The sequence below is a fragment of the Oncorhynchus masou genome, chromosome 23 (assembly GCF_036934945.1).
Source record: "Oncorhynchus masou masou isolate Uvic2021 chromosome 23, UVic_Omas_1.1, whole genome shotgun sequence".
NCBI classification, from domain to species: Eukaryota; Metazoa; Chordata; class Actinopteri; order Salmoniformes; family Salmonidae; genus Oncorhynchus; species Oncorhynchus masou.
In genome coordinates, this window is record NC_088234.1 from 484384 (window position 1) to 500840 (window position 16457).

Consider the following 16457-nt stretch of genomic DNA (forward strand, 5'->3'; position numbering starts at 1 on the left):
GGGCAGCGATCATCCACAGAGGTGCCTGTTTTCTCCACCACAGTAAACTAAATCCAGGGGAGGGACAAAATAAGGATGTTTGCGTGTAATCTTTTGCGCATTATTTTCCTGTTTGAAATCCAACCGGATGTCTAGACAGTCTCGACTAGCGAAAATCCACCAATGGGAATGCGAGACAATCTCCAGGAACCGTATCCAACTACGTGTGGTCCAATCATATTCGCCCTTTGACTTTAGCTCCGCCCCAAAAGCAAGCAAACGGCGGCCATGACACTTTCTCCTCATCGGATCATTGTTTACATCAAACGGAGTGTTACAGAGGAAGTATCTTTTATAAGGTTGAATGAAATGGATTGTAATCTTATTGCTACATCTGTGAAGTTGTAAGAAGAATGGAAAAGCGAATTGAAAACATTATACAGTTCTATCTCTGCAGTCATCTACCTATGATGCCCGTTGTATTGGTTCGGTATCGGTAACTACCGGTACAATCAGCGGCCACTTGTCTGCATTTTCAATACTGTTTTTACAATCGTGTCTATTTGAATGTAACTATCGCTTATATTCGTGCTTTGTTGTATGTTGTAAGACGTCTGTGATGTTGTGAAATCGTGTGAAGGTGATGCAGGCTACAGTTCAGTAACTTTAACATGCTACTGGACAGTAGTTTATTTTCGCTCCAGTGTTTAACACAGTTTGATTCAACATGTATCAGTCATGGATTAGCTAATACATGCATTATGTTTTCTAGTTTAATGGTGTGATAATCGCGATATTTGCCTTGCATTTCAATCTACACATGAATATGGTTCTGTAATGTAAGGTTGGCTATTCTGTTCCCTTGACATTCTGCAAGCATGAATTCTTTACACTAATGGAAGATATGTGTTCATCATACTAGTTGGCAATGTATTGAAGGATACACAACTCTCCATAGATGCAGTGTGGACTTTTTACAGATGAAACCCCTTCCATTATGACACTCCCTTCCTGTATCTGTCATAAAGGCCAATGCATTCTTTGTCCTTTAGTTACACAACTAAATCTAGTAGCTGTCACTTACCTTTCATGCTGTAGGTCTGCTCTCATGGTGCTGAGAATGCTTAGTACTGTATCTGTCACTTACCTTTCATGCTGTAGGTCTGCTCTCATGGTGCTGAGAATGCTTAGTACTGTATCTGTCACTTACCTTTCATGCTGTAGGTCTGCTCTCATGGTGCTGAGAATGCTTAGTACTGTATCTGTCACTTACCTTTCATGCTGTAGGTCTGCTCTCATGGTGCTGAGAATGCTTAGTACTGTATCTGTCATGTATGTATTCTCTGTATGTATTAGGTATGAACCCTTGGACATACTGGTACCTCCTGCAATCCCTCCTGCCTCACGTCTGGCCCCTGTCCCTGATGATCTACCCCAGGCCCTCTTGTATTCACCCCAGGCTTCTGAACTTGCCCCAGTGTGGTGAAGACCAGAAGAGGGTGATGTCCTTCCTGCCTCTCTCTCGCTCTCCCTTAAACACAGCTGGTGATTCCAGAGATGTGGAGGTCATCTCTCAACAAGAAGCAGCAGCAGTGGATTGACCAGACACTGTTTACCAGGAGCCTCCTACAGAGCTCACAGTTCATCACTGTCCTTTCCCTGGTGGGGAGAAGACCAGAAGAGGGTGATGTCCTTCCTGTCTCCAAGGCCTGCCTCAGAATGTGCTGGGGTGAGTTTTTACATAATAAATGAGCAGCTTAGAAATGGTCATTTAATATTTTATTCTCTCATGATGTATCAATGTCTCAGGATGCCACTGGGTAAACACTATCCAACTGATTAACTTCTCTGTGATGATATGTGGAACAAGGTGTGTCTGAGGTCAACAGAGGACTTGGCCTAGAGTTAGTCCTTTCTGGTATAATTAGAGGTCAAGACTGGACAAGGAGGGTTGGATAAACTCCTCTCTATGAAGATGAGTCCTGTCTGGTATAATTAGAGGTCAAGACTGGACAAGGAGGGTTGGATAAACTCCTCTCTATGAAGATGAGTCCTGTCTGGTATAATTAGAGGTCAAGACTGGACAAGGAGGGTTGGATAAACTCCTCTCTATGAAGATGAATCCTGTCTGGTATAATTAGAGGTCAAGACTGGACAAGGAGGGTTGGATAAACTCCTCTCTATGAAGATGAGTCCTGTCTGGTATAATTAGAGGTCCAGACTGGACAAGGAGGGTTGGATAAACTCCTCTCTATTAAGATGAGTCCTGTCTGGTATAATTAGTGGTCAAGACTGGACAAGGAGGGTTGGATAAACTCCTCTCTATTAAGATCAGTCCTGTCTGGTTTAATTAGTGGTCAAGACTGGACAAGGAGGGTTGGATAAACTCTCTATGAAGATGAGTCCTGTCTGGTATAATTAGAGGTCAAGACTGGACAAGGAGGGTTGGATAAACTCCTCTCTATGAAGATGAGTCCTGTCTGGTATAATTAGAGGTCAAGACTGGACAAGGAGGGTTGGATAAACTCCTCTCTGAAGATGAATCCTGTCTGGTATAATTAGAGGTCAAGACTGGACAAGGAGGGTTGGATAAACACCTCTGTATGTGGAACAGGTGTAACTATTTATCATGTGTAACAATCAAACCTCCCTATTGGCTGTGTGTTCCACATTCTAAAGTAGAACCATCATTTTACTTGCTGAAATATTGTCCAGAAATGACCTCATTGGACAGAAAGTGGAACTCCTCCCACACGCATGTTGAACAAATATAATGTTTCCCTGAAACAAAGGATTTCTGTAGTTCCATGAAATAAGAAACTGATTCATAGTACATCATACATCATACAAGCCAACGTTCAATAGCAACACTGCTATTGGTTGGTTAGTGTCTCTACAGGCCCAAGAGGTTTTGTTTAAATCCATTGAATACTTTTAGTTTTATTGACCCAAAAATGTTTTGAGGCCCTAAAGTAAATATACTTTTGCTAAATTATTGACCTGTGGAACATCCACCTTCTGGGTCAATTGTAACATCTAATATCCACCACTTGGTTGAATTGTAAATGACTGGTACGTCCTAGAAACATACTGACAGTGTAATGGGAGCTGAGATATGTTGTTTGTATTAAAATATGATGAATCTAACTTAAATAATATTTTCATAATAAACTAAAGTCTAAAAGTGTTAGTTTGTTCCCCAGTCTCCTCTACTCTCACTGAGAAAAGGCCTCAACTGAAGAATCTACAGCTGCTGAGTCTGAGGTGTTAAACAGTCCAGTGCTGCTCTGGCCACAGTGTTGTTAGGAAACACATTTTCTAACTCTACATACACAGCCTTGTGTCCGCTGTTACTGTGAACTACTTCAGTTACTGGAAATAAACTCAGCAGTGTTCAGACCACAATACATCAACATAAACAACACCAATAAATGAAACCATATTAATATCTTCTGGTTTCCAGTAATGAAAACTGAGTTCTGGTCAGTGATATTAATGAATGTTATCTCAGCAACCATAACTCCAGAACAATCCCACTGTTGTAATAGTGTGTTATACATGTAACCTTTTCTACCTGCAAATCAGTAATGAAGGAATACAAAGGAGAGAGAGAAGGTGGAAGAGAGAGATGGAGGATAGATAAGAGGGAGAGAGGAGTTGAGAGAGATGGAGGATAGATAGGGGCTATAGAGGAGTGGGAGAAGGAGGGAAGAGGGAGAGATGGATGATAGATAGGGACAAGAGAGGAGTGGGAGAAGGAGGGAAGAGGGAGAGGGATGGATGGATGATAGATAGGGGCTATAGAGGAGTGGGAGAAGGAGGGGAGAGAGATGGATGATAGATAGGGGCTAGAGAGGAGTGGGAGAAGGAGGGGAGAGAGATGGATGATAGATAGGGGCTAGAGAGGAGTGGGAGAAGAGGGGAGAGAGATGGATGGATGATAGATAGGGGCTATAGAGGAGTGGGGGAAGAGGGAGAGAGGAGTTGAGAGAAGGTGGAAGAGAGAGTGGGAAAGGGGGAGAGAGGAGTTGAGAGAAGGTGGAAGAGAGAGACGAAGGGGGAGAGAGGAGTTGAGAGAGATGGATGATAGATAGGGGCTAGAGAGGAGTGGGAGAAAGGGGGACAAGGGAGAGAGGGATGATCGATAGGGGCTAGAGAGGAGTGGGAGAAGGGGGAAGAGGGAGAGAGGGATGGAGACATGGATCTGAGACAGCTGTATTCTTCAAAAATCTATAGATTTATCAGTAACTGAAATGACCATCAAAATAGGCAGGCAATACAATCAGGCAATACAATTCTCCAGGAAAGGGAATATGAACTAGAACTGGTGTGACACATCAAATGTAAACCTACTGTCGTCCTACTTCCTGGGACTGGTGTGACCAATCAAATGTGAACCTACTGTTGTCCTACTTCCTGGGACTGGTGTGACCAATCAAATGTGAACCTACTGTTGTCCTACTTCCTGGGACTGGTGTGACCAATCAAATGTGAACCTACTGTCGTCCTACTTCCTGGGACTGGTGTGACCAATCAAATATAAACCTACTGTCGTCCTACTTCCTGGGACTGGTGTGACCAATCAAATATAAACCTACTGTCGTCCTACTTCCTGGGACTGGTGTGACCAATCAAATATAAACCTACTGTCGTCCTACTTCCTGGGACTGGTGTGACCAATCAAATGTGAACCTACTGTTGTCCTACTTCCTGGGACTGGTGTGACCAATCAAATGTGAACCTACTGTTGTCCTACTTCCTGGGACTGGTGTGACCAATCAAATGTGAACCTACTGTTGTCCTACTTCCTGGGACTGGTGTGACCAATCAAATATAAACCTACTGTCGTCCTACTTCCTGGGACTGGTGTGACCAATCAAATATAAACCTACTGTCGTCCTACTTCCTGGGACTGGTGTGACCAATCAAATATAAACCTACTGTCGTCCTACTTCCTGGGACTGGTGTGACCAATCAAATATAAACCTACTGTCGTCCTACTTCCTGGGACTGGTGTGACCAATCAAATATAAACCTACTGTCGTCCTACTTCCTGGGACTGGTGTGGTGATCAGACCTCCAGGCCTTTTAACAAGAACCATCACAGACGTGTTTGAGGAATTTAAAATAGTCCCTAAATCTGTCATTGTAAAGGTATTTTCCCCTGACCCCCTGACTCCCTCCTTGACCTTTCCGAAATTTTTGTTTTTAATTTCAGCAAAAAATCATTTAAAGGGAATTTTCATTAAAAATATATTTTTCCTCCTTCCCCTCCTGCCCAGTCGATGCCCCTCAGATGAACCTTTTACTGTTTTTTACTTAGTTACTATTATACAACAGATATGTGTATTTATACTACCACAGTACCCTCTGATATGTGTATTTATACTACCACAGTACCCTCTGATATGTGTATTTATACTACCACAGTACCCTCTGATATGTGTATTTATACTACCACAGTACCCTCTGATGTGTGTATTTATACTACCACAGTACCCTCTGATATGTGTATTTATACTACCACAGTACCCTCTGATATGTGTATTTATACTACCACAGTACCCTCTGATATGTGTATTTATACTACCACAGTACCCTCTGATGTGTGTATTTATACTACCACAGTACCCTCTGATGTGTGTATTTATGCTACCACAGTACCCTCTGATATATGTGTATTTATACTACCACAGTACCCTCTGATGTGTGTATTTATACTACCACAGTACCCTCTCACATGAAGTAAAATTGAAATTAAGTAGAACTGTGTGAGCTGATTCAGCTGTTTAACATTTGTATGTAGGTGAAGAAGTTAAATGTTTTACTTAAGCGAAGCAGTCATTTTAAATATTATACATGAAGGTAGGGTAGACTGGGGAACAAAGTTACACAGGGTCAGTTGTAACAGATAAATAACTCCAATTAGAAACCAGGTAGAAAGCTCTTATTCAATGTGATAATGGTTGGTTAGTTTCTCTACATGACCAAGAGGTTTAGTTTAAATCCATTGATGACTTTTAGTTTTAATGAAGAAGAAACAGGGTTTGAGGCCCTAAAGTAAATATTCTTGCCTCCTGTCTTTTTGTTAAATTATTGACCTGTGGAACATTCACCTACTGGGTCAATTGTAACATCTAATATCCACCACTTGGTTGAATTGTAAATGACTGGTACGTCCTAGAAACATACTGACAGTGTAATGGGAGCTGAGATATGTTGTTTACATAAAAATATGATTAATCGAACATAAATATAATTTTCATAATAAACTAAAGTCTAAAAGTGTTAGTTTGTTTCCCAGTCTCCTCTACTCTCACTGAGAAAAGGCCTCAACTGAAGAATCTACAGCTGCTGGGTCTGAGGTGTTAACCAGTCCATTGCTGCTCTGACCACAGTGTTGTTAGGAAACACATTTTCTAACTCTACATACACAGCCTTGTGTCCGCTGTTACTGTGAACTACTTCAGTTACTGGAAATAAACTCAGCAGTGTTCAGACCACAATACACCAACATAAACAACACCAATAAATGAAACCACTATTTCAGACTATAGATACAGAATACACCAAGTTGGACACATCTTCCCCCATTTCATTCAGATGGACACATCTTCCTCCATTTCATTCAGTTGGACACATCTTCCTCCATTTCATTCAGTTGGGCACATCTTCCCCCATTTCATTCAGTTGGACACATCTTCCTCCATTTCATTCAGTAGGACACATCTTCCTCTGTTTCATTCAGTAGGACACATCTTCCCCCATTTCATTGAGTTGGACACATCTTCCTCCATTTCATTCAGTTGGACACATCTTCCTCCGTTTCATTCAGTTGGACACATCTTCCTCCGTTTCATTCAGTTGGACACATCTTCCTCCGTTTCATTCAGTAGGACACATCTTCCTCCATTTCATTCAGTAGGACACATCTTCCTCCATTTCATTCAGTAGGACACATCTTCCTCCATTTCATTCAGTAGGACACATCTTCCTCCATTTCATTCAGTAGGACACATCTTCCTCCATTTCATTCAGTAGGACACGTCTTCCTCCATTTCATTCAGTTGGACACGTCTTCCTCCATTTCATTCCGTAGGACACGTCTTCCTCTGTTTCATTCAGTAGGACACATCTTCCTCCGTTTCATTCAGTTGGACACATCTTCCTCCGTTTCATTCAGTAGGACACATCTTCCTCTGTTTCATTCAGTAGGACACATCTTCCTCTGTTTCATTCAGTAGGACACATCTTCCTCTGTTTCATTCAGTAGGACACATCTTCCTCTGTTTCATTCAGTAGGACACATCTTCCTCTGTTTCATTCAGTAGGACACATCTTCCTCTGTTTCATTCAGTAGGACACATCTTCCTCTGTTTCATTCAGTAGGACACATCTTCCTCTGTTTCATTCAGTAGGACACATCTTCCTCTGTTTCATTCAGTAGGACACATCTTCCTCTGTGTCATTCAGTAGGAGACATCTTCCTCCGTTTCATTCAGTAGGACACATCTTCCTCCATTTCATTCAGTTGTAGCAACCGTTTTTGAGTCATGGTCGCTCAGCCTTGTGGGGTATTAATGAATGTGTATCTCAGCAACCGTAATTCCAGAACAGTCCCACTGTGGTAATAGTGTGATGTGTATCTCAGCAACCGTAATTCCAGAACAGTCCCACTGTGGTAATAGTGTGATGTGTATCTCAGCAACCGTAATTCCAGAGCAGTCCCACTGTGGTAATAGTGTGATGTGTATCTCAGCAACCGTAATTCCAGAACAGTCCCACTGTGGTAATAGTGTGATGTGTATCTCAGCAACCGTAATTCCAGAACAGTCCCACTGTGGTAATAGTGTGATGTGTATCTCAGCAACCGTAATTCCAGAACAGTCCCACTGTGGTAATAGTGTGATGTGTATCTCAGCAACCGTAATTCCAGAACAGTCCCACTGTGGTAATAGTGTGATGTGTATCTTCTGACAGACTCTATGCTGAGTAAAGTCATGTTTTTATCCTAAAACGTTTTTCTACCAGAACCAAAGTGTGGATGCAGTCACTATTTAGAGCAGTCTAATCTCATTAACCCAGAACTATAATCTTGTGTGATTAAGTTCTGGGTCCATACGAGTCAGAAACTACAGTAGGTGAGTCACATGTTATTTGTTACAGCAGTTTCCATGGAAACAAACAGAGGGTAGCCTAGTGGTTGAAATGAAATGAAATGAACAGAGGGTTTATGTAAATCAGCCATATCTGTCTTGACACATGTAGGAGGAGTCTCTGTAATAACTATTTAAATCAGTCTGTCCTGACTCAGCTCAACAGTCTCCAGTCTACCAACTGGTCTCTGTAACTTCATCTTTGTCTCTGTGGTGTACAGTCTTCAGGTGATGATGGGGGTATTGAATCATCTCTCCACTCTCCTCCTCCTCTCTCTCCTTCCTCCTGCTCTCTCTCATGTAGTGGAGAACTTCAGTGTTGTTCCACAGTGCAAGAAGTTCTTCCTGGAGGGAAAACTCCAAATCTCCCAGGTATTTTGTATGATGGGATAGTCAAGAACAAGAGCCGGTACCACCCGATCTGCCAGTTGTTCAAGAACACCTACAGGTTTGCAACTCTGTACGACACGACCAACAGGATCCCTGTGTTCTCAGCCTACACCTTCACTGGTAATATATCGGGTAGACCAAAAGATGTCTGGATGATCGAGCCCCAGGTAGGACTAATGTTTATTCATATAACATAACGTGTATTTGTTTACTGCTGTATATCACAGACAGTTATGTTACAGAATATAGAACTACCACTATGGAGGAAGACTTAATTGTGAGAGGGGTAATTGTACAGAAAACTTGTGAATGAATGATTGTTTCCTGCAGCTCGACGGGGTCACTGAAAATGAAATGCAGATACAAGATGGACGCAGTTACAAACACCAGGCTGAGCAAAAGGACTATAAATGCAAAAATAAAATTGTGAACAAAGGTCACCTCTTCCCAAGTTCACATGCTCATTACCTTGAAACTCAGGAGTCCACCTTTACCCTGACCAACATCGTTCCCCAGGTCATCACCTTCAACAATGGCAGCTGGAAGGAAATGGAGAGAAATGTCAGAGGAACTCTTGTGAAGAACTGTAAGGATGCTAACGACCAGATAAAAGCCTATGTGGTGACTGGGGCAGTTCCCAACAACAACAAAAACACACTGAACCAACGAGTGAACATCCCGTATCTCATGTGGACAGCCTTCTGCTGTTACAACAAGAAGTACAAGAAGAACATGAAGTGGATGGCCGGAGCATACTGGGGGAGAACAAGGAGGGGAAGGGGGCATTGGATCAACAAACCTTGGGAGCACTCGAAGAGAAGTTGAACAGATATTACCAAGGTCAATGTAAAAAAGAAAAACATATTGTCAAGGTGTTCCCAAGAGATTGTCCAAGAGATACTAAACCTACCACTTCCTCCTAACCTAGTTGGAAGAATTTCTTCCGTAGCGAAGAATCTTTACAATTCCATGAGAAATAGTTCTGGAAGTTTCTTTGGATGATCTGGGTACAGATGCTCTCACCATATCAACAAACTATCATTACTGTTAGAGTAATGATTATCAGGGTTAAATTGGTTATCAGGGTTATACTGGTAGTGAGGGTTGTAATGGTAATGAGGGTTGAATTGGTAATGAGGGTATATAATGGTTATGAGGGTTATAATGGTAATGAGGGTTATGAGGGTTATAATGGTAATAAGGGTTATAATGGTAATGAGGGTTATAGTGGTAATGAGGGTTATAATGGTAATGAGGGTTGTAATGGTAATGAGGGTTGAATTGGTAATGAGGGTTGTAATGGTAGTGAGGGTTGAATTGGTAATGAGGAATATAATGGTTATCAGGGTTATAATGGTAATGAGGGTTGAATTGGTAATGAGGGTATATAATGGTTATGAGGGTTATAATGGTAATGAGGGTTGTAATGGTAATGAGGGTTGAATTGGTAATGAGGGTTGTAATGGTAATGAGGGTTATAATGGTAGTGAGGGTTGAATTGGTAATGAGGGTATATAATGGTAATGAGGGTTATAATGGTAGTGAGGGTTATAATGGTTATCAGGGTTATAATGGTAATGAGGGTTATAACGGTTATCAGGGTTATAATGGTAATGAGGGTTATAATGGTTATCAGGGTTATAATGGTAATGAGGGTTATAATGGTTATCAGGGTTATAATGGTAGTGAGGGTTATAATGGTTATCAGGGTTATAATGGTAATGAGGAATATAATGGTTACATGTCAACATATGTACACTTTCAATTGTAATACTTTTCTCTTCTGTCTATATATCTATAGTCTATACTCTTCTCTTCCCTCTCTACCCATCTCTTCTATGTCTATATATATCTATAGTATATACGCTCCTCTCCCCTCTACTCTTCTCTTCTATGTCTATATATATCTATATTCTATACTCTTCTCTGTTTATATCAAATATAAAAATTATATAAGGGGACAGAATTCTATTTTAATAAACAAAATACAGTTGAATTCTTTGATGTGCTGCCATTACTCTTGTTAATGTTTATAATGAGGTTTACAGCAGGGTTGAGGTCAATTCCATTTCAATTCCAGTCAGTTCTAGAAGCACACTGGAAATCCATTTCTCTGCCATGCTTTTCAATGAGGAACATTTGGAATTGTAATGGAATTAACCCCAACACTGGCCTACAGCTTGTCAGGTTGTGACTTCCGTATGACTGTTACCATGGAGATACTATTATATGTTCTGAATGTAATTCTTTCACTGTTACCATAGAGATACTATTATATGTTCTGAATGTAATTCTTTCACTGTTACCATGGAGATAGAATTACATTCAGAACATATAATAGTATCACTGTTACCATGGAGATACTATTATATGTTCTGAATGTAATTCTATCACTGTTACCATGGAGATACTATTATATGTTCTGAGTGTAATTCTATCACTGTATGTCTCCATCTTCTTCCCATCTGAAGGAATAAACATCTATAATGAATGAAGCCTGTGAGAGTCTGGTGTTTTGTTCTCATGCTGTTTAAACGTAACCAAGTGACTCCAAAACGTTATTTGAGCAAAAAATATAAATGATTGAAAGTACTATTTTAATTGTCAGTTATTCATTCAAACTTTGCAGTAAATATGTGTCCAACCAGTCCAGCATACCAGCTAGCTACCATGTCTCTAAACATACCTGGAGCTGGTCAAGAAGCTACCATGTCTCTAAACATACCTGGAGCTGGTCAAGATGCTACCATGTCTCTAAACATACCTGGAGCTGGTCAAGATTCTACCATGTCTCTAAACATACCTGGAGCTGGTCAAGATGCTACCATGTCTCTAAACATACCTGGAGCTGGTCAAGATGCTACCATGTCTCTAAACATATGTGGAGCTGGTCTAGAAGCTGCCATGTCTCTAAACATACCTGGAGCTGGTCAAGATGCTACCATGTCTCTAAACATACATCACCCATAGGGCGGGGCACTATTGGCCCAGCATCGTCCAGGTTAGGCCGTCATTGGAAATAAGAATTTGTTCTTTACTGGCTTGCCTAGTTAAATAAAGGTTAAATGATTTAATAAAGGATTTTCAAGCAGTGTTCTCAAATCATCTCACCAGCAGGGGTCAGCCTTGTTTCAGTTTTCAAACCTCCAATCCATGACCTCTGTGGACAGGACAGGTTTCAATTGATTGATTGATTGATTGATTGATAAATATATATATAAAATACATAAAGAAAGAAAGAGACCACCCTTATTTGTTGTTATCAGTTGTTCAACAACATATATAGGTTTGCAACTCTCTACGACATGACCGACATGACCCTGTGTTCTCAGCCTCCACCTTCACTGGTGATGGGGAAAGGGACCACCCTTATTTGTATTTGTTTACTGCTGTATATATATATACACTCAGTGGCCAGTTTATTAGGTACACCCCTCTAGTACTGGGTCGGACCCTGCTTTTTCTCCAGAACAGCCTGAATTCTTTGGGGGTTGGATCCTACAAGGTGTGGAGTTCAAATGTTGTTCAATTGGTATCAAGGGACCTGACATTCCCTGTACCGTTGACACCAGGAAGGATGGGGCCATGGACTCATTCTGCTTACGCCAAATCCGGACTCTGCCATCAGCAGTTGGACGAACCGGGATTCATCGGACCAGGCAATGTTTTTCCACTCCTCAGTGGTCCAGTGTTGGTGATGGCCCACTGGAGCAGCTTCTTCTTGTTTTAAGCTGATAGGAGTGGAACCCTGTGTGGTCTTCTGCTGCAAACCTTTCTGTGATGAAGACCTACGAGTTGTGCGTTCCAAGATGTCGTTCTACACACCACTGTTGTACTGCTTGGTTATTTGCCTGTTTGTGGCACGCCTGTTAGCGTGCAGGATTCTTGGCATTCTCCTTCGACCTCTCTCATCAGGCTGTTCTCCAGCACAGGTGTTCTTTGTTCGTTCTCAGTAAACCCTAGACACTGTCGTGCATGAAAAGCCGTCCGTTTCTGAGATACTGGAACCGGTGCGCCTGGCACCGACAATCACAACACGCTCTAAGTGTCACGCCCTGGTCGAAATATATTATGTTTATTCTTCATTTATTCGGTCAGGCCAGGGTGTGACATGGGTTATTGTGGTGTGTTTTTGTCTTGGGGTTTTGTGGGATGTCTAGCGTTAGTCTATGGCTGCCTGAGGCGTTTCTCAATCAGAGTGAGGTGATTATCGTTGTCTCTGATTGGGAACCATATTTAGGCAGCCATATTCTTTGTGTGTTTCGTGGGTGATTGTCCTTAGTGTCCTTGTTCCTGTCTTTATGTTAGTTTACAGGCTGTTTCAGTTTTCGTTACGTTCTTTTTGTTTTGTAGTATTTGCATTGATTCGTGTTTTACGTTTTTTCATTAAACATGGATCGCAATCTACACGCTGCGTTTTTGGTCCGACTCTCCTTCGCCTGCAGATAACCGTTACACTAAGTCACTTAGGCAACTCGTTTTGATCCTTCTAATGTTCAACTGAACAGTAACTGAATGCCTTGATGCCTGTCTGCCTGCTTTATATGGCAAGCCACTACTCACTGTCTGTAGGAGCAACCCGGGTCAACACCTTCTGGTCTCTCTGCTTGACACTGAGGTTAGCTCACTCCTTCATACTGTTAACACTTCAAGGGTCGTTTGTGACACGGTATACTACGAGTCAGTGAGGGCTAATGAAACCAGCATCACTTCTCTTTTGGTTCCACTAGTTATTGAAAACCAGCATCACTTCTCTTTTGGTTCAACTAGTAAATGAAACCAGTATAACTTCTCTTTTGGTTCCAGTAGTTCATGAAAACCAGCATCACTTTTGGTTCCAGTAGTTCATGAAAACCAGCATCACTTTTGGTTCCAGTAGTTCATGAAAACCAGCACCACTTTTGGTTCCACTAGTAAATGAAACCAGCATCACTTTTGGTTCCACTCGTTAATGAAAACCAGCATCTCTTTTGGTTCCACTAGTAAATGAAAACCTGCATCTATTTTGGTTCCAATAGTTAATAAAACCAGCATCTCTTTTTGTTAATGATTAAAATGAAAATCCATTCTTGAATTAAACCCGGAAGTTGTATCTATATATTGAGGAAATGTTTTGAACATGGGGAGGAAAGGAGCATATCTGTCAGACTTTATGGCATTTCTCAAAGACATTGACCCCGATCTTAAATTCACTATTGAATATGCCACTAGACGTGTTCATTGCCTCGATATGTGGATTGAGAAATCACATGAACCCCGTTTACAACTCTGTATAGAAAACAAACGGACAGATATACTCTATTACAGGGAGACAGATTCCACCCTGAGACAATACTCTATTACAGGGAGACAGATTCCACCCTGAGACAATACTCTATTACAGGGAGACAGATTCCACCCTGAGACAATACTCTATTACAGGGAGACAGATTCCACCCTGAGACAATACTCTATTACAGGGAGACAGATTCCACCCTGAGACAATACTCTATTACAGGGAGACAGATTCCACCCTGAGACAATACTCTATTACAGGGAGACAGATTCCACCCTGAGACAATACTCTATTACAGGGAGACAGATTCCACCCTGAGGCTTTAAAAAGAGAACTTTTTCAGACTGCGTGGTTTATGCTAGTCCACCGAGGACTCTTTAGAAAAAGCAGCGAAGATGCCAATAGGTTTCTAAGAGGCCACTCTCCACAATGTGTGGATGAAGCTCTTAATGTTGCATTAGGGAAAACATGAGATGAACTGCTACAACAAAGAGCCCCTAAAGGTAAAGAACTCTGTAATGTTCACCACCACATAGACTTTGAACTCGCACAAAGTGGGAGATGCTGTCAACAACCATTGTCATGTTTTATCGGATCCAGCTCTGCCAGCTGAACTTAAGAACCCACCACTTACTGTATATAGGAGAGGTCGCAATTTATGCAACAAAATGGTCCATGCCAAACCTCCAGGCACAAAAGAAAACGAGCCAGGCTCTTTTACGCCCTCTTCTGATTGGTTGCTGTAAATGCAGATGTTGAGCCCAGTGCAACAATATGATGAAGTGTGAATGTTTCTGCCATCCACAAACAGGAACATGGTTCCAAATGAATGACATTATTACGTGTTCCACCACCCATGTTATCTACATGATTAAATCTCCATGTGGGCTGTGTTATGTAGGTAAACACCACCCATGTTATCTACATGATTAAAATTCCATGTGGGCTGTGTTATGTAGGTAAACACCACCCATGTTATCTACATGATTAAATGTCCATGTGGGCTGTGTTATGTAGGTAAACACCACCCATGTTATCTACATGATTAAATGTCCATGTGGGCTGTGTTATGTAGGTAGACACTACCCATGTTATCTACATGATTAAATGTCCATGTGGGCTGTGTTATGTAGGTAGACACCACCCATGTTATCTACATGATTAAATGTCCATGTGGGCTGTGTTATGTAGGTAGACACCACCCATGTTATCTACATGATTAAATGTCCATGTGGGCTGTGTTATGTAGGTAAACACCACCCATGTTATCTACATGATTAAATGTCCATGTGGGCTGTGTTATGTAGGTTAACACCACCCATGTTATCTACATGATTAAATGTCCATGTGGGCTGTGTTATGTAGGTTAACACCACCCATGTTATCTACATGATTAAATGTCCATGTGGGCTCTGTTATGTAGGTAGACACCACCCATGTTATCAACATGATTAAATGTCCATGTGGGCTCTGTTATGTAGGTAAAACCTCTCGTTATCTCAGAGAATTATTGAATATAAAAGTTAAATCAGGAGTAAAGACCGGGATTATCCAGTCGCAGTACATTGTAATGACCTAAAACATGACATTTCTACCTTCAGGTTGTGTGACAGAGAGAAAGTCAAGATATCAGACAGGGGAGGTGATATAACACTGATCTAATGAGAATGTTTTGGGATTTTCACCCTCCAGATATTATTCCCTATAGGTCTTAATGATGAAATGTCCAAGCATGTTATGTTGTAAACGTCAACATGAATTAATGCCTCCACTTCAGGCAACTCTGATGTTTCTTCTGGAACGGAGCCCAATGATTTATGAAAACAGACTTGACGTCCTCATTGTGGGTTTCCAGACGGGATCAGAGCCCTCCCATTAGCCATCCCATTAGACCCTCCCATTAGACCCTCCCATTAGCCCTCCCATTAGACCCTCCCATTAGACCCTCCCATTAGACCCTCCCATTAGACCCTCCCATTAGACCCTCCCATTAGACTCTCCCATTTGCCCTCCCATTAGACCCTCCCATTAGCCCTCCCATTAGCCCTCCCATTAGCCCCTCCCATTAGCCCTCCCATTAGACCCTCCCATTAGACCCTCCCATTAGCCCTCCCATTAGACCCTCCCATTAGACCCTCCCATTAGACCCTCCCTTTAGCCCTCCCTTTAGCCCTCCCTTTAGCCCTCCCATTAGCCCTCCCATTAGCCCTCCCATTAGACCCTCCCATTAGCCCTCCCATTAGACCCTCCCATTAGACCCTCCCATTAGCCCTCCCATTAGACCCTCCCATTAGACCCTCCCATTAGCCCTCCCATTAGACCCTCCCATTAGACCCTCCCATTAGCCCTCCAATTAGCCCTCCCATTAGACCCTCCCATTAGACCCTCCCATTAGCCCTCCCATTAGACCCTCCCATTAGCCCTCCCATTAGCCCTCCCTTAGACCCTCCCATTAGACCCTCCCATTAGCACTCCCATTAGACCCTCTCATTAGCCCTCCCATTAGACCCACCCATTAGACCCTCCCATTAGACCCTCCCATTAGCCCTCCCATTAGACCCTCCCATTAGCCCTCCCATTAGACCCTCCCATTAGACCCTCCCATTAGACCCTCCCATTAGACCCTCCCATTAGCCCTCCCATTAGACCCTCCCAAT

The 16457-nt window shown here is 42.0% G+C and overlaps 1 long non-coding RNA gene across 2 annotated transcripts; it reads left to right on the forward strand.

The window, feature by feature from the left end:
• Positions 1 to 235: 235 nt before the first annotated feature.
• On the forward strand, positions 236 to 11020 carry LOC135510153 (uncharacterized). Of its 2 annotated transcripts, XR_010451070.1 has the most exons (3): positions 236 to 1708; positions 8440 to 8692; positions 8856 to 11020. It is a non-coding gene; the product is annotated as an uncharacterized LOC135510153 (long non-coding RNA). The 2 variants fall into 2 exon arrangements; XR_010451069.1 differs by lacking the exon at positions 236 to 1708 and having other exon boundaries at positions 7354 to 8692.
• Positions 11021 to 16457: the final 5437 nt, after the last annotated feature.